Source organism: Phocoena phocoena, chromosome 1 (genome assembly GCF_963924675.1).
Source record: "Phocoena phocoena chromosome 1, mPhoPho1.1, whole genome shotgun sequence".
NCBI classification, from domain to species: Eukaryota; Metazoa; Chordata; class Mammalia; order Artiodactyla; family Phocoenidae; genus Phocoena; species Phocoena phocoena.
The window spans coordinates 36277056-36295351 of NC_089219.1; the positions used below are offsets into that span (position 1 = coordinate 36277056).

At 51.4% G+C, this 18296-nt stretch overlaps 1 protein-coding gene and 1 pseudogene across 3 annotated transcripts in view; one reads left to right on the plus strand and one right to left on the minus strand.

The window, feature by feature from the left end:
* The window catches only part of ERI3 (ERI1 exoribonuclease family member 3), a 129091-nt gene that overhangs the window by 26219 nt on the left and 84576 nt on the right, over window positions 1-18296 (minus strand). The gene's annotated exons all lie outside the window — the stretch shown is intronic.
* On the plus strand, window positions 17696-17844 carry LOC136141164 (U4 spliceosomal RNA; annotated as a pseudogene).

The following is an 18296-nucleotide window of genomic DNA, read 5'->3' on the forward strand; positions in this document are numbered from 1 at the left end:
TACAGGCTCGATGACCAGATGTCACAGATGAGGAAACTGAGGCCAAGAAGAGACTTATAAGAGTTAGAATGCTATTAAGTGGCCCAACAGGGATTTAATTCCTGTTCAGCCTACTAGCAAGTCCCAGGCTTCTACCAGTGGGCTTGCAAGGCTAGCTGACTCTTCAAACATTGCCCATCTCCTCACCTTAGAAGTCCCCAAACACCAGGCTGTCCTCCCAGTGGCAGGAAGGTGACAGTGTGTGGGACAGTGGTCAGTGGGAATGAAGCTTGGGCGAGTTTCCAGAAATTGGATGGTGAGTCCACTGGTGGAACTAAGGTGACTGCTAGCCATGGTCAGGCAGGCACTGCAGAGCCCCCGCCCACCACTGGGCCCAGGAGGTCTCCATCCCACTATAGACTGCCTCCCAGTGGAAGAGTATCCAGCACGGGGTCAAAAACAGAAGACAGGAGGCTGGACACACAGGCTGTGCCAGGACCAAGGAGCTGGGCAGAGGTCTAGTACCCTTCCTTCCCAGCTGCAGGAACCAAGCCTCAGCCCCTTGGGCACTGGGAGGCTAGGAGCCAGTATACTTCAACCTCAGCCCCCTCCAAAGCCACTTTCCTTGACCACAGAGGTACCAGCCACAGCCCAACTTCCCAGCCAACCCTCCCACCCTTCCCCAGGCCACAGCTGTACCCACAAATCGGGGGCTGAGCGTGAGGCTCAAGGACAGGGGAGAGGACGCTGGCTTGGAGCCAGGGCAGAGCTGGGACACAGGCAGCAAGGAGAACAGCCAGTGGGCGGTGCACAGCTGGAGGAGCTGCTGAGCGTGGTCAGGGCCGCGGCTGGAGCGCAGTGGGCCAGAGAGCAGTGGCGGGCTGGCTTTCAAGTACTTTAAAATCACTTACAAAGGGCGGATTAAACGATCAAAAATTCCATTTAATAGGACAAATAAAGAAATAACAATCTACTCTATCAGCCTGGAGAAGGCGAGCTGGATGGGTTTTTTTCCCCTCTAAAAAGGAAAAAAGGGAAGGAAGGGGGAAAAAAAGAAGGATAATGTGTGTTTACTCAAGCAAAGAAAAAAATATTTAAGTGATGTCGGGGAGAAGATTGCAGTAACTAGTGAAGAATAACATCGTCTACTTTGCTGTCAAATCACACCCGAATTTCAGTAATAGATTCTCGGCTGACACTCAATTCAATTCGAAGGTGATCCTGCTTTATCCCAGCCCATCAAATATTAAACACTTGCATTAGCAGGTGCTGCCGCTTCCCGGCTTAAAGCGGCGGGCGGGCGGCAGGGCTGCGGAGGCCCCTCTGCTCTGCTTGCGGCTCGGGGACAGGGCAGCTCAGCGTTATCTGCACGTCATCCTGAGTCTTATCGCAGCTAAGCGGGAAGACCACTTCAGATAACATTAGGCGCTTGCCCTGATGCGTCACCATGATTAGATTATTATTATAATTATGACCCCCCAAGATCTTCTGCAGATGGGGATGTGCGGAAGCGGGGTGGAGGGCAGCAGAGCCCAGGAGGGCCAGACTGGGCCTGGCTGGTCCAGGGCAAGCCGAGACCCACGGGGGGAAAACAGGGGTACCAGGCAAGGCGGTAGCCCAGTCCCGCCTGACGAATGCCTTTCAGGAAGGGCAGTCTAGCTTGTCAGAGCCGGGGCGAGATGAATTGGCGTCTCCACCACGGCCCGCACAGTTTCGTATTCCCAGATAAGGCGTGATAACCAATTGCTGCGGTGACATGGCCTCATCCAGCACTTCCTCAGGGGGGCACAGGCGGCGGGAGGGGCAGGCACGTGCACATGGGTCTGCCAAGCTCCTAATAAGAGGGGTTTAATTTTTACAAATGCTGCTTCCAGCGGGGCCTTCACATACCAGCCAAAGTCCAAAATGATATTAAAAACGGTTAATTAAAACTGCTCTCCTTCAGCCTGGGCTCCCACACTGCTGCCCCTGCTGAGAACCCTGGCATATCTCCTCCAGGTACTGCCATGCACCTCTGCAGAGCTGAACCTTCAGAAGTGACCACCTGCCTCGTGGAACCCCCCCTAGGCACAGTACCAGGGCACAGCCCCACAAGCTCCCCTCAACTCCTGCCATCCCAGGTACCCCTCAGGCACAGCCAGCAGAGAGCCACCCAGAGAACACAGGGTCCTTTCACAATCTGTGCTCCTATCAATGTGTGGTCTGGATCTTGCACCTGCTGCCCCTGTGAGCCTGTACCCACATGCCCACCACCCCCAGCACTCACTTCTAAAGTCCTTCCCCTACTCCCCCCAACCCCAGATATATACACCATCGAGCACGAGTACACACACCCACCAAACTCTCCCTCAGATGACTCAGCCCATCCTTCTATTCCCTACTCCCTTCAGGCATCCTCCCTAAGAGATTACATCCATCTGTGAATCTCAGCAGAGCCTTCCCAGGAGTCCAGCCCAGGGCAAGGTGAGGTGGGCTCTATCTCAGAGAGTCTGGCTGAGAAGTCAAGGCTGGGACCAGAGAGCCATCAGAGCAGGAGGACTGGGGAGGCTGTCCCTTGTGGGTTGCCCACAAGCACAATGGAGAAAGACAGGCCCATGAGGGGTTGGAGATGGCTAAGAGAGCTTCCTGGAGGAAGTGGTACTGGAGGCACCAGGAAGAAGACACAGCAAGGACAAAGGAGAATGACAGGAGCAAGCTTGATGAGAACAGGCAAAGGCTGGGGTGTGGCTGGGGCAGCCAACATGGGTGGAAGGAGAAAATATCTTGAGGGCTGCCTCCCAGCTCTGTGCAACACTGGCCATTGTCATCAAGGGGCCCTAATATTGTCTACCCCCTTTCTCCCACCTACTTCCTATCCCCACTCCCTCCCTCTCTTCTGCCAGCCTTTGGGGTGTGCGGTAAGGCACTCAAAAGCTTTTTGACCCTGCTCAGTGTTGGGCAGAAATTTAAGAGCTAAAGCCTGTGCCTGGGCCCCTTTCCCATGCTGGTTCCAAATTCTCTGGGTGCCACTTCTCTAGCTGCACCTTTCCCAGCTACCAGGGCCCAACGTGCCCATCTGTGGCTTCCCGGCCAGAGGGTGGGGCAGGTGGAAGGATGACGGAGGAGTCCTATCCAGGGCAGGTAGAGGCGGGGTGAAAGATGCTGGGCCTCCCAAACCACCCACCCCAGCCCTGTGCCAGGCAGGAACGCACACTTTCCTTCCCCTGGGCTGCTGTAATTTCCATGCGCAGGGAAGCAGGTGCCGAGCTGTTCCCGGCTGGCTCTCCCCTCTCGCGGCTCTGCCCGCCTTGGCTGCTGCCCCATTAGCTTAGTGGCCAGCCATCTGCGACGGGCCTGCCGCGCAGCCCTGCTGTAGGCGCGGCGGGTGGCCCCCTGTGTAACAGGGAGCTTTGCCATTAGCGCCTTTAATATTCTGACACCTCAGCACAGCCTGCTATTACATGCAAACGCTGATCGCCCTGTGAAATTACATTGCTGGGCCCGCGAAATGGAATCGTGTATAATCAGCCTCCTCCATGCACTGTCAGTCCCATCACAAACACTGCGCCCGGCGGCTTACGGGGGCTTAGCAGCTGCGACAAGTGTATTGGGTTTAATAGATGAAGTAGCCCTCATCGGCAGCAGCATCAGATCCTTCAAAGAGGAAAGAAGAGGCATCGACAGCTGCTAGGGTGTCTCTGCCCACCCATTTGCTACCTTACCAGGGCCCTGAGAGTTGGGCTGACACAGAGTGGGCAGGGGCAGTGGCTGGGTCTAGAACCCAGCTCAGACCGCAAAGAGAAGCACAAACTGCTCTGCGACTTCCAGAAAACCCAGAGCCTGCAAGCTGGCAGCAGCACATCTGACCCATCCATCCACCCCACGAGGTCACCCTGTGGGCCTAAGGCTGAAGGACCATTTCCCAAGAGGCGGAACCAAATCAAATCACCTGGCTTTCCCATAAACACCCAACAGGCAAAGATACAGAGGTGATACTCTGGAGGATGGGGGGAGAGAGAGTCTGACAGACATAACTACTACCTAACCTTTTCTTTAACTGGCCAACACATTTACAGTTGGTGAACCAAGTACCATGGCAACAAAGATACATGAGGATGGTGTTCCCAGCAGCCCAGGCCTCATGGAAAGGCAGTGTGTTCAGGCTCAGGCGTTGGTTCCCAATTCTGCCAATTATTAGCACCATAACTTTGGATGAGTTATTAAACCTCTCTGAGCCTCAACTTCCTGTACTGTAAGATGGGATAATAGTTCTTTCTCCCCGGTATACCTGAGGTCACTCAGGAACACCCACTCCCACTGCCACCTGCCACCTCCAAATATTCTTGGTGCCATCACCCAAAATGCAGATTGCCTTTGAGAATGCTGGTCCCTCTCCCTTTTCCAGGTTCAGTTTAACACCGATCATGGCAGACTGTATTTTCCAGTGACTGTCATAACATTATCTTCCATCTCACATATGCTCCTCTTGCAATATGACTCTGATAAACCTGCCATCAAGAGGGGGAGTCTAGGGCTTCCCTAGTGGCGCAGTGGTTAAGAATCCGCCTGCCAATGCAGGGGACACGGGTTCGAGCCCTGGTCTGGGAAGATCCCACATGCCGTGGAGCAACTAAGCCCGTGCGCCACAACTACTGAGCCTGTGCTCTAGAGCCCACGAGCCACAACTACTGAGTCCATGTGCCACAACTACTGAAGCCCGTGTACCTAGAGCCCACGCTCCACAACAAGAGAAGCCACTGCAATGAGAAGCCCGCGCACCACAACAAAGACCCAATGCAACCAAAAATAAATAATAAATTAATTAATTTAAAAAAATCATAAAAAGGAAGGGGGGAGTCTATACCTCTCCCTTTGAAATGGGGTGGGCTTTTTTTTTTTTTTTTTTACTATTTCAACCAAAATAGTAATGCAGAAGTAATGCTATGTGATTTTAAGGCTATTTCAGAAATGCTGAGGAAGCTTCCTCCTCACTCGATGGAACATTTTCCCTGGAGCCCTGAGCTGCTTGTAAGTGGTAAGACTGCTGCAAGGCAGCCATGCTGGGAGGAAGCCCAAACTAGGCCACAAGGAGAGACCACATGGAGAAGCCATGAGACTAGGTGAAGAAAGAGAGATGCCCAGCCAGCCCCCAGCTGCTCCACCCACACACTGTGCCAGCTCCAGTCACTGACCACAAATACATGAGAGAACCTGGGCCAGAACTACCTAACTGAGCCTTTCCTGAATTCCTGACTCATAGAAACCATGAGAGATAATAAAACAGCCGTCGTCGTTTTAAGTCACTAAGTTTTGGGTGATAAGTTATGCAGCAGTTCTGGAAAACTAATGCCTACTCACTTCTGGATATATTGTGTCAATACTTTCAACTTCCTCTTTCTGGCTGCTTCTAGACAATTCTTCCTCTCCCTCTGGGACCTCATTCTAAATCATCATCACTCTGGGTAACTTCAGTATCTACAGGATAAACCCACTCATGAATCTAGCCTCTTGATTTCTCAGCTCCCTGTGCTCTAATGACCTTCTCCTCTACCAATTTCAGCCATCTCTCCCTGGGGCCACACCCGGGGCCTTATTACCCAGCACTGCTCTCCTTCTGGAATCATACAATGACAGATTCCACTCTGATCGCAGCCTCTGTCCTTCCAGCTTTTGAACCCTCTCTCCCTCTACTCTTGCTTTTTTTCCTCATCTGTCAATCCCCTTCTAGCCCTATTCTACCAAACCTGGACCTCTTGAATCTATGACTTCAACCAGCCCAATCTTTTTATTCGTTCGTTTGTTTGTTTGTTTTTTTGCGGTACGCGGGCCTCTCACTGCCGTGGCCTCTCCCGTTGCAGAGCACAGGCTCCGGACGCGCAGGCCCAGCAGCCATGGCTCACGGGCCAAGCTGCTCTGCGGCATGTGGGATCCTCCCAGACTGGGGCACGAACCCGCGTCCCCTGCATCGGCAGGCGGACTCTCAACCACTGCGCCACCAGGGAAGCCCCAACCAGCACAATCTTGAACTTCCCTAAGAAACCCCAACATGACTCTGTTTCACCACACTTGCACTTGAGCTCAGTGATCCTGGAAAGAAGTCACTGTTCTGTATAGAAAGTGGCCACTATAGATCCAAGATCACTATCTTAGCAACCCTCAATGGTATCCCACCACCCTACTCCCCTCCTACTTTCACAAAGAAAATAAAAGATGCTAGGCAGAATTCTTCCAACTGCATGCCCTTCATATACAAATGCATCTGTATCCTTCCCCACCTGCTCGTGCACCAATGCTGTTCTAATGGAAGAGACACCTCACGTCCAGTCTAAGGGCAAGCCCACACTTGTGCTGTACATCTCACTCTTTTTCCACCTCCTCAGGCCCTGTTTCATCTAGTATCCCCTTTCTTTCTAAATTCTGAACCTCCCCATTTCTGCTGGCTCCTTTCCATTAGCATTCAAGCATATGCTTGAATCTCTATCATCTTTACATAACTTTTTGTGTCTTAGTTCCCTTTTTGTAAAATGGGGGTAAAAACAGTTCCTACCCCATAGAGTTGATGTGAATGAGTTATTGCATGCACAGTGCTTAAAACGATGCCTGGCTCTTTGAAATTTATATAAGTATTAGATAATTATTTTTAAAGTCTTCCATTCATTCCACATCCTGATCCAGCTACTGCCTGTTCTCCTGTTAACAACCAAACTTCTCAAGGCTGTCTCCACTCACCTCCCCAACACCCCTTAAACCCTGCAGTCTGGTTGCCAGCCTTATCATGTCACTTAGCTCTGGCGGAGGTCAACAGTTCTCACCATGCTGCCCACGTCTATGGACAGTTTCAGGCTCTTGCTGCCTTTGCCACCCTGCAGCCTGCTTCACATCTTTGAAATCCTTCTCCTTTGATTTTTCTCAACACCCTACTCTTTGAGTTTTCCCCTCTCTCTGACGTCTTCCTCACAGTCTCCTGTAGAGTCTCATTCATCTGGTCATGTGTGGGCTTATGCATGTTCCCTTCCTGTTTCGGTCTGTGCTCTACCACTCTCCCTGGGTGATTTCTTCAACTCCCTGGTCTTCGACCTCTCCAACTTGCAAATTGATATTTTTTGCCACTACTTGAATGTCAAACATATATACTCTATTGCCTACCTGGCACTTCCACCTGGACTCCACCCAGGCACTTCATTCTCAGTAGGTTTAAAACCAATTTCAACAACTCCTCTCCAAAGTGCTCCTTCTCCTGGGCTCCCAAATCCCGGTGAAAACCCTTACCATCTACCTGGTCTACCAGAAATGTGGGGGCCAGCCTTGCTTCCTTCTTCTTCCTTACCTCTCACCAAGTCCTGAGATTGCTGTTTCATGCCCCCAAGACTCTACTCGAGCAATTCCTTCAGCCTACCCAGGATGCCCTCTGCCTTCTCCCACTTTTTTCCCCTAATGAACACATACTCTTCTTTCAACACTCAATTCAAAAGTATCTTCCATCACCAGGCCTTTCCTGACTTGTCCCTTCCTTAAACCCACCCAGACTCTGAATAGCATCTGTATTATTAGATTTGTTTACAGCCCCATGATGCTGGGTGGGGCTGTATCTGCTCTCTCTGAACGGCCTCCTTTGAGGGAAGGGCAAGAAAGCACCTCTCTGGATATAATCCCGCCAGGCAGAAAGGCCTGGTTTTCAGAGTTGCTGCTCCTGCCAGTCCTATTCAGTCTCCTTCAGGAACCACTGTTGATCCTGCCCAGCGGAACAGCAATCCCACCCGACCCCCAGCCATCCTTGGAACTGGGGGCTCAGGTGCCTGGGTTAGGAAAGAAGGGGAGACTGTCCCTGTCTCCCTTCTCCTTTTCTGAGCTCTTTGGTCTTATGGGTGGTCTTGACTCCATTCCTCGGGCCAGCGGAGACCTGGCCAGCACGGCTACAGCAGCAAAAGGACGGACACTCCCATCAGGTGACACAAACCCATCCTTTCTACCTCCAGCTGGTAGTTCTCCATGTTCACAGTGTTCCCTGGCTTCCAACATACTTCAGGGGCACCAGAGCTGCTGTCGCCTCTGTCCATCAACAGCGCTTGAGTGGAATCGTTATTTTCTCTGTGTACTTAACCTTCCTGCTCACTGCCTACAACAGGACAGCTGCCTCTAGTGCGTGGGACCGTCACCACAGCAAAGGCAGGGGCTGTGCCACAGGTCCAGGACCCACAACATTTGGAAGACAGCTGCCAGCACAGTTTGGTCCCTTGGGTCCTGAGTCTATTTTTGGGTAGAGCAATCTTCATCATGTTCCCAGAGCCCTTGCTTCACTGCTGAGTCACAGTGGACTTGGGGACACTGAGGTTTCTGGGGAGAGAACCAGATAAGGAGCAGGACCCTGAGCCGTGCCGTCTGAGCCTCCACAGAGGAGGCTGGTCTGGCTGGGGCTCCACGTGCACCGCCACAGAGTCAAGGCAGCAGGTCAGTCTGAGCCAGCTGCCCAGAGTGAGGGCTACATTGTGGGTTTTCTTTGTTTTCATTACAATTTCTTCTCCCATTGCTTCTTTTGAGCCAGCCCTTTCCTCCCCGGGGTGCTGGGGATTGAATGAAACACCACCCCCGGCTCCAATAAGTGTATTTCAATTACATCTGTCACTGCATAACGATATAATGATATATCATGTGATATTAAATCCATGATAATCATATCAGGGATTTTTTTTAATCGTGCACTAATCGCATTATTACATCTCTATAATTAACAACAGGAGGTATGGAAATTCAGTTAAGGCAGAAGGCTCAAGGTACTCCCCCCACCCCACCCCCGCCCTAGCTCCCCCAGATTAGGGCCCGATTAGGAGATGGGAACTGCAGGGCACTAGCAAGATGGGCCAGAGCTCCCACCTCCCAGTACCTCAGCCATGGGCACAGCCTTCAGTATCCGGGGCTGACAGACATAGGCCAGACTGCGACCAGGGTGCTGTCTGTCTTGTGGCTGCTCAGGAAAGAGCCTGGGGCAAAGGCCACACAGAGAGGGCCAACAACAAGGCAGCTGGGCCTGCCAGACCTCCTGCCATTGCAGCGCCAAATCTTCTCCATGGGGAGGGGTGTTTGTTACCTTTCCTTCAAACCAGCAAGGCCCTCAAAGGTGCTTGTAGGGCACAAGGCAAGTTCCTGCCTCATGGCCTCCTAGACCAGAATTCCTCCTACTATTGCTACACATACTCCCTCCTTTGACCTAGCCCTTTGTGTTGGCAGCTCTTAACATCACCAAGTCCAGCAGCTGTGATGTCTCTGCCTCTCAATCCTATCATCCCTGAGCTGAACAGATCCAATTCTTCTTGGGGCCATTCCTCCCCAATTCTCCCTCTGAAGTTTGGCCCTGACTACCGCGTGACAAGTGGATTTCTGATAACCACTGGAGCTGTTCTCCCATCCCCCCAGATGGTCCAAGTTCTTATGTCCTCCCACCCAGGCCTATATGTAGAAGGGAGGGGCTTGGGACTGCAGCCTGAACTATGTCAAATGACCCTGTCTCTCCCACCCCCTTCCTGATACTGAGCTGTCAGGACTAATCCCCTCAGGGGTGTCAGAAACCAGTCTGCAAAGCAGAATTTTGTGTTTCAAGTCCAAAGCTTTGAACTTGGCATGTAACTAGTCCTCAGTGAGGGGCAGGCATTTTGCTAAGTTTGACTCTCAGAAGTTGGACAGGCCTGAAGATGAAAGAGAAAAATCATGTCCTTTTTCCTAATAAAAAGGAGACACTAATAGCAGTCAGCACTTAGGCAAAGCACTTTAAGTTTCTAAAGTCCTTTCCAAATTAAAATATAAGCCTTCACTGAGCATGTGACACCACCATCACGGCCACCCAGCCCTCAGAAACGAAGGGAGGTACGTGCTGGCACCCAGCACACACACCGTCACTTCTTTCTCCCTAGGAAAATGGGAAGGGTGCTCAAACCTTCATCCCAGACCTCCCTCCCTCTATGTTGGCTTGCTCATGTAACACACACTTAATGAGCAAATCCATGTGCCAAGCTCTGTGCCCAGTGCTGGGGATAAAGCACACTAGGCAGCTCGCTGCCTTCCAAGCTAGGGACGTCCCTGGCGGTCCAGTGCTGAAGCCTTCGCCTTCCAATGCAGGAGGTGCAGGTCCGATCCCTGGCTGGGGAGCTAAGATCCCACATGCCTTGCGGCCAAAACACCAAAACATAAAACAGAAGCAATATTGTAACAAGTTCAATAAAGAGTTAAAAAAGAGAAAAAAGGAGCTTCCAAACTAGTAGGAGAGACATGTCAACTCACACATGGTGGGGGACTGAGATCCTACAAGAGCCCCAAGGGAGAAACCAGCCTTAGAGGGGGAACAACTGAGAAGGACCAAGATGGCTTTCAATGGAACATCCAAGGTGGGGTGGTTGCGAAAGGTGGATATGCAGGCCAGGAGCTCAGTTCCAGGGGTCTGAGCTGAGACAAGAAAGTCCTAGGAAAGCACATGGGTGGCACAGGAAACTGCAGGAGTGGATAAGCTCACCCAGGAAGAGAATAAGCCTTTAGGGTCAACGAGGCCCTTCTCTTCTCTGATGTTTGGACGGAAACAAGGAAGGCTGAGAGACGGGACGGCTGAACACTAGAGCGTCCAGAGCTAAGGCCGAAAGAGACTTCTCTCTGGGCACACCCAACATCCTGGCCTCTGTCCCTCCCATTGTCATCTCCACCTTCACTTTACCCGGATGTGACACGATGAAACAGTGTGGACTTCAGGCTCACACCAACTTAGTCACAACAAACATTACTATGAGCCTATTATATGCCAGGCCATATGTGTACTTGTAGCAATACAGACACAGTACTGTCCTCAGAGAGCTTCCAGTCTATTAGAGAAAGCCCATGTTAAATAAATAGCAACATAAATAATCATTAAGTTATCATAAGGGCTCAAAGAAGAAAGGTGGGCTGTTTATAGGATGGAAGAGGGGAATCTGACCTAGCTGGGGAACTCTGAGGACAGGTCAGCAGAAACTGACTGACAGGAAGGCAACAGGGGAATGACACGTGCTAAGGCCTTTAGGCAAACAGCACTTGGAAGGAATCAAGTCAATGCTAGTGTCCCTGGAGCACAGAAAGCCAGCATGAGATGAGGATAATGAGGAAGGCAGGAAAATCCAGGGCCTCATAGGACATGATGAGGGTTTTGTACTGTTTCCTGAGGCAATGGGAAGCCATCCAAGTATCTACCACTGCCGTGCTATGCGATCTTGGGTGCTCCACCAGCATCAAAAGTTAGTTCCTTTGCACACCTACCCATCCCTATTCCCAAGAGTAGAGAGGCCTGGCATCCGGGGACCATTTTTTTTTTATCTAGAAGGAGAGAAAGAAACTGCAAGAGAGCAACTGACCTCATTGGTTCATTGTAAGATTCACACATTTACTGAAGGTCTGCCCGACCCTGGAAACTCAAGTGAATCACACGTAGACCCTGTCCTCATGGAACTCACAGTCCTTTGCAAGGAAGCAGATGTCAGTAAGTGCCTGATCACTGCGATAGAGAGGACTGCAGTAGAGACAGAAAGGAGGACAGTGCTCGGGCCCGAGGCAACTGGAGCCCAGCATGGGGAGTGCTGCCCCTAGTCCTCTCCTCAGCACACAATCCGCAGCAGGCTGGGGCAGACAGCACTCCCCACACAGACTGCAGATTGGGCGGGGGGCAGGAGTGTTAGGAGGACCCTGAGCAGCAGTGGACCTAAGCCAGGGTCTTCCGGTTGCAAAGATGAAGGTTGATAGGCTGTGACTAAAGCCACTAAGGAGAGAAGGGGGAAAGGTTCACTGTATCGTCCAAGGATAAGGGAAGGGGCACCTTTAGAACACGGAACAGGACTGGAATAGAAAATCATTCAGGAAATGGCAACTCCAGTCTCCAGGCCTGTTTTTGGAAAACACGGGACTGGGGGGTGGGGGAGAGGGATAAATTAGGAGTTTGGGATTAACAGATACACACTACTGTATATAAAATAGATAAACAACAAGGACCTACTGTTTAGCACAGGAAACTATATTCACTATCTTGTAATAACCTATAAAGGAAAAGAATCTGAAAAAGAATATATATATATATACATATATATAAAACTGAATCACCTTGCTGAACACCTGAAACAAACACAACACTGTAAATCAACTATACTTTAAAAACTTAAAGGGCGGGGGGGTGTTGCTTAATGACTTGATTTCTTAGGTCCCTTCCTGGTCTGAAATTCACCAGTTCTGAGGCTCCTCAGCCTCCCAGAAGGGTCAGGCTTATTGCTGTCCCCCAGTCTTTGCTTATGCTATTTTCCCACCTGGAACACTAGCCTTCCTCTACCCTCTCCAAATCCTGTCTGCCAGGACACCACCTTCAGGAAGTCCTTCCTGATTTTTCTTCCTCCTTCCTCCACGTCCCACCCTGACCTCCACAGTTAATACCACAGTTCTCCCAACAGCACTTTGCTTAATAACCTATTACATACGGTCTGGTACTCTTACTTGACTAGTCTAGGGGCTGTCTCATCACTTCCAACCTCTGACATCCATTTCAGGGGCAGGAGGGAAGCTCCACCCGCACAGGTCCTAGAAGCAGACAGAAGTCTGGGTCCCCACTCCCTCTGCCCACAGTCCTTTGAGAACTCAACAGGCCTCCACTTGAAAAGGGTGCTGAAAGCAATGATGTCTCCAAGTGCGATGGGAGATATTTGTGTCTGCTTTACCCTTGGCTTTTTGCTCTGGTTCAGGTAGGAGCGGGGTGGGCTGGCTGGCAGATCTGAGAGCGCGGCACGCCCCAGCGGGCAGGGCGCACAGCGCGGAGGAAGGCGCGAGTCAGTCTGGAGTGCTCCCCATTTATCAAGCTCACGCAGGCCGCCAGCCGAGCGAGTCTTTCTATCATTACACCTCTCAAAATCCGATTCATACCACTAATCCTGCCTTCATTCTCCCAGATTAATAACATCTCTTTCAACCTTCACAGTGTGATAAATAGACAAAGAGAGAACAAAAGGAGAGACAGAAGAGAGAGAAAGAGCTGGAGCAAGTCCCCATAATAGAGAGAGCCGAGAAAGAGGAGAGGGAAAAAAGGAGAGCGAGCGAGAGCAGGCAGCGGCCAGAGACTGCAGCGGTCTCAGAGAGCCATGAGGAGAGCGGCGGCTGCGCCCCGCTATGCACTGTGCTCCGTCCCCAAGAGAAAGAAAGGCTCGTTAACAGCTCCTTCCTGCCTGCACTTTTGTTCAAATTCTTTTCTTCCCTTCCAATCCTGCTTTAGGTCAAATTCCAGTGAAAATGAGTCTCCTGGCTTCCCGGTCTCCTCCCAGCCTCCCTACCAGGCCCAGGGAACCAATCGGGCCCCTGGTGGCAGGGCTGGGTCTGGGCGCGAGACAGGGCTGCGCAGGGGCTTAGAAAGGGGCGGAGCGAGCTGGCCTAAAGCTTTGCCAGAACTGTTCCCTTAGCACAAACCCCTGTCCCTTCCCTGCTCTTTAGGCAGAAGAGGAGAGGGAACAGAGCAGAGAGGGGGCTTGGGGCCCGTCCCTGAAGGCTCTGTGCGGCACATCGTGCCAACCTAAGGCTCTAGCTGGTCCAATCCAAGGCCCTCAGCTGCTAGCAGCTCAGCTAGATAGTGAAAGTAGGCACCTCTCAAGCTTGCGAAAATGAAGGTGTGGCCCATACCTCCAAATTCTGATGGAGAAGTGTGCCAGGGACAATAAACCCCACTGGGCCCCAGCCCTAGGCCTAACACAACTGACCTGTGATGCTTCTTGTTCTCCCTGCCCACATGCTTTGCCCAGACTTGTCTCCACAGCATACTTCCCATCCTCCTCTCAGACTCAGTTCAAGGGGCCCCCTCTGGATGCCCGGCTGAGCTCTTCCAGGAGGATTCAGGCACTCCCTCTTCGGGGCTCTGAAAGGCAACAGCATTCACATTACCCTGCAGCAACTATCTGTCTCCCTCACTCCACTGGGAGTCTGTCTTCTGAGTTCTCTAGTCCCAGGTCCAAGCTGCCCACGGCACTTCCATTCTTTCTCGACTTTGCCCGAACTAGCCCTAGCAGAAGACTAAGCCAAACAAGGCTCGACCCTCCCTCTGGACTGCAAAGTATTCCTAGGCAACTGGCAAGCCTAGCTCAGAGGCAGAGGCAGAAGCACTCTGCATGGGGAAGCTCTCAGCCTTGTGCACCCACTCCCTTCACAGTCCATCAGAGTGGAGGGAGGCGGGGCTGCACCAAGCTCCCTGGACCACTCTCTTCTTCAGCAGACCCTCATGGCGGGAGGTGGGGTGCACGTATGCAGAAGGAACGCCTGCCCTGCCCAATCTAGCCTAGTAGGAAGAGCCTTCCAAGAAAGTCAAGGCTTCTCCAAGGACGGAGTCTGGTAGTGGACAGGAAAGACCCAAAGCAGACCCTCAGTAGAAAGCTGGTGGCCTTGTGATCTGTTGAGAGGCAGATCCCTCCTAGGGAATATCTTGCAGACACCTGCCAGATACTTTCCTCCAAAAAGCCTCCCTCTACCCTCTGTCCCAAAACACAGCCCTCCTTTTGGATCAAAATGGCTGCTACCTACTCCCACCATTCACTCCTGGGGGCCCCATCACTTCCAGTCCCAACTCTCAGGTTTGCCCAGTTATACCTCTGCCTGGGGAAAGTCCAGAGAAAAGGAGGCTTCATAGGGCCAAGTCAAAGAGCAAAGTAGGGATCATATCCCATCCACCAAAAATCCAGAAGTTCTGTTAACCTTCCCTCAGCCCCATATCAGAAGGACTGTCCACACGGTCACCTACTCTACCAGGCCTCCAGGATCAGACACCTACAATAGGGAAGGCTGAAATAGTGACAGTGACTGACATTTGTCCACGGGTCCAAGTGACCCAAGGAGGTAGGGGGCTGAAGAGCGAGGGCAAGAAGGAGAGAGAATGATACAGTCTCACTGAAGGAGAATGGTCCTCCCTACAATCAGCCTAGCCCAGCGGTACCCTGGGCTCTAGGACAGGCTAGGTCCAGCTGGCACACAGGCCCACACTTCCTCCGAGGCCAAGGTCACAGCAGAGCTCCAGAAGCATGGAGCCCAGAGGCCCTTCCTTACCTAAGAGCCCACACTGCTGGCAGATCAGAGAGCCTCAGCCAGTCAGGCCTGCAGCCTTCTAGACACAGGCAGCCAGCAGGCCCAGACACCCCCTAAACTTGCTCTAATCAGCTTCCCCAGGGGCTCAGAAAGATGCCCTACCCCTGACAGTGGGACAGTCCCAGGCCCTAGGAAGAGAAGTCACGGCGGCCCCTCTATCCTCTGCCTTTACCCAATACACAGTCTCAGGGCCTCCCCCAAGGTATGCCTCCACCAGGCCATCCAACTCAGGGCTGAACCTCATCCCCTCAGGAGGCTTGGCGCCTGCAGCAGAGAGCCAACCTAGACCTCAGTAAGGGACCTGTCGGAGGTCAGACAGAAGAAAGTCAGCCAGACACAACAGGATCTCTGGCAGGTCGAGAAGCCAGACCCGAGTGATGCTCTCCCCCCAAACCAGACTTTAAAAGCTCACTCTCTGAGTGTCTGGTTCTAGAGCCCACTCTTCGAGGCAGCCGGTGGCACAGAGCAGGGAAGTAGTTGGGTCCTAATGTGTAAAAAGCCCCAGCAAAGCAAAATCATTTACTCTTCAGTGCGACTGCTCAGCAGAGCTAATAAATCTTGCATGAGCAGGGCCGATTCTAATTTCCTAATATGAAAAGGCATTTGGATTGAGAGAGGGGGGAGATAAAAGTGATTGAATCTCCAATAGTCCAGGTTACTGACAGGAAACATCCTGCTCAGCCCTGAGAGAAGGATGGCAGCGCCCGGCCGCCTGCACACACCCATCCGTTCTGCCCCCCCTCTTGGCGCGATACGTCTCAGTCTCTTCTATTGACAGGACGTGGCTTTAAACACAGTTACACAAGTTATCATTTCTGCCTTCTGATCAATCTGAATTTTCAGGACAATTACCCTCTTAATCAATGATTGCTATCAGCAGCCCAGCGCCTGGACGGATTTCTCAGCAAGGTAATCGTGCCGCCAGGCTGGACGGCGCGTGCATAGGCAATGAAGCTCCGGGTGGGGTCTCCTCCCTCCCTCCGGAGCCCCCATATCCCAGTGCCACTGGCAGCATCGAGGACAAGGACGGCAAAGTGTGAAGGCCACTTCAAGCAGTGATGAGAGTAGAAGGGAGGGAGGGGAGGGGCCCAGCCACCCTGCAGCCTTCCAGACCACCTGATTACGGAAGAAACCTCTTAAAACCCTAAATTTACTGCCCACCATGCTGATGCATCTCCACATGCCCTCCTGCCATCATTCCTACCTCCTAATTAGCCTAATAAAGCTCAATTCTAATTATGGGCTCAAACTATTAGGGTGATCACCAAGTACAAAGAAAAGAGAAATATTGGTTTTACTCATCTCTTAGGGGCTGTTGGTTCTAGAAATTCCTTTTCTTCCAAAGACTTGGTTCATATGAGCTACTGACTGGAAGGGCAGGGGCAGCCTCTCCTCCTCCTCAGAGGTCCAGGCACCTGGAGCTTTCACAAAGCCAGCGTGGCCTAGAGCCAGGAGGCCACCCAGCCCCACACTCCCTCCAGGGTCCTCCCACAGATTCAGCCCTCTGTGCATAAAACAAGGCAGGGCCCCTCCTCAGGAGAAGAGGGGAGGGTGGATTTGGTCTCTGCCTCAGCGTCAAGTTAGTCAGAGGTATCTGCCATCATGGGGGCAACTCAGTGTCTCAGATCACCTGTTGTTGGGTGAAGGACTTACACGAGAAAGGCCAACAGTGGAATGAAAAGGACATGGTCCAGGACACTGACGTATCAACTTATGCTTCAGCATGGGTGGCAGATATGTGTATACAGTTATACCCAAGCAGAGTGGGTTATGGGATTAAAACAGGTCCCTACAATTTGCTATTATATCCTGAGGGGAAAAGAGAATTAGAAAGCATGGATGTATTCACTTACTGACATTTACTGGGTGCTAACCATAGGCTAAGTGTTGGGGATACAGCAAGGAACAGTATAGAAATGACCCTTACTCTCAGGAGCTCACAATCTACTAGGAGACAGACAAGCGGCTTTCTGTCTGCAAAACAAAAACAATAAAACAAACTTGTAACACGAATGTTCATAGCAGCATTATTTAATAGCCATAAAGTGGAAACAGCTTAAATGTCCATCAACTGATGAGCACATAAATAAAACGTGGGGACTTCCCTGGTGGCGCAGGGGTTAAGAACCCACCTGCCAATGCAGGGGACACAGGTTTGAGCCCTGGTCTGGGAAGGTCCCACATGCCGCGGAGCAACTAAGCCCACGAGCCACAACTACTGAGCCTGTGCTCTAGAGCCCACGAGCCACAACTACTGAGCCCGCACACAACTATTGAAGCCCATGAGCCTAGAGCCTGTGCTCCGCACCAAGATAAGCCACTGCAATGAGAAGCCTGCGAACTGCAACCAAGAGTAGCCCCCGCTCACCGCAACTAGAGAAAGCCCGCGCACAGCAACGAAGACCCAACGCAGCCAAAAATAAATAAAAATAAAATTTAAAAGAATGTGGTATATCCATACAATGGAATATTATTCACAATAACGAGAAATGAAGTGATGATTCATGGTACAACATGGATGAACCCTGAAAATTATGCGAAGTGAAAGAAGCCAGAAACAGAAGGCCACATATAAGAAATTCCCAGAATTGCAAGAATAGGCAAATTTATAGAGATGAAAGTAGAATACAGCTTTGCGCAGTGGCAGTATCGTAGCCAATGAGGTTTATCCGAGGCGCGATTATTGCTAATTGAAAGTAGAATACTGGTTGTTTAGGGCTTGGGTGTTTGAGGGGAAATGGGAAGTGACTGCTGTATTTTAGGGGTGACAAAAATGTTCTAAACTTAGATGGTGAAGATGGTTGCACAACCCTGTGAAGATACCAAGAAACAATGAATTGAAACACTTTAAATGGGTGAATTGTATGGTATGTGAATTATATCTCAATAAAGCTTTTTTCACACCTGCAGTATGACAGAAGAAGTGCAGGCTCACCAGCAGTGAACAGAGCCAGGGAAAGCTCTAGCACGGTGCCCACATGCTCTGCAGGCACTTGATACAGGTGTCTGAAGACAGAGGAAGTTCCTAATGGGAAAGGGGGAAAGTCTTCACAGGGGACACTTTTAAAGGAGTTAGGTCTTGAAGGATAAGCAGGAGCTCACTGGGCAGGAATAAAGCAAAGGACATTCATGCAAATGGAACCAATGTGAATAAGGTCTGGAAGTGTACACACAGGCTATCTTGGTAGAGTTGGAGAGGCACTTTGGGGGTCTCAAAGAACAGGCCAGAG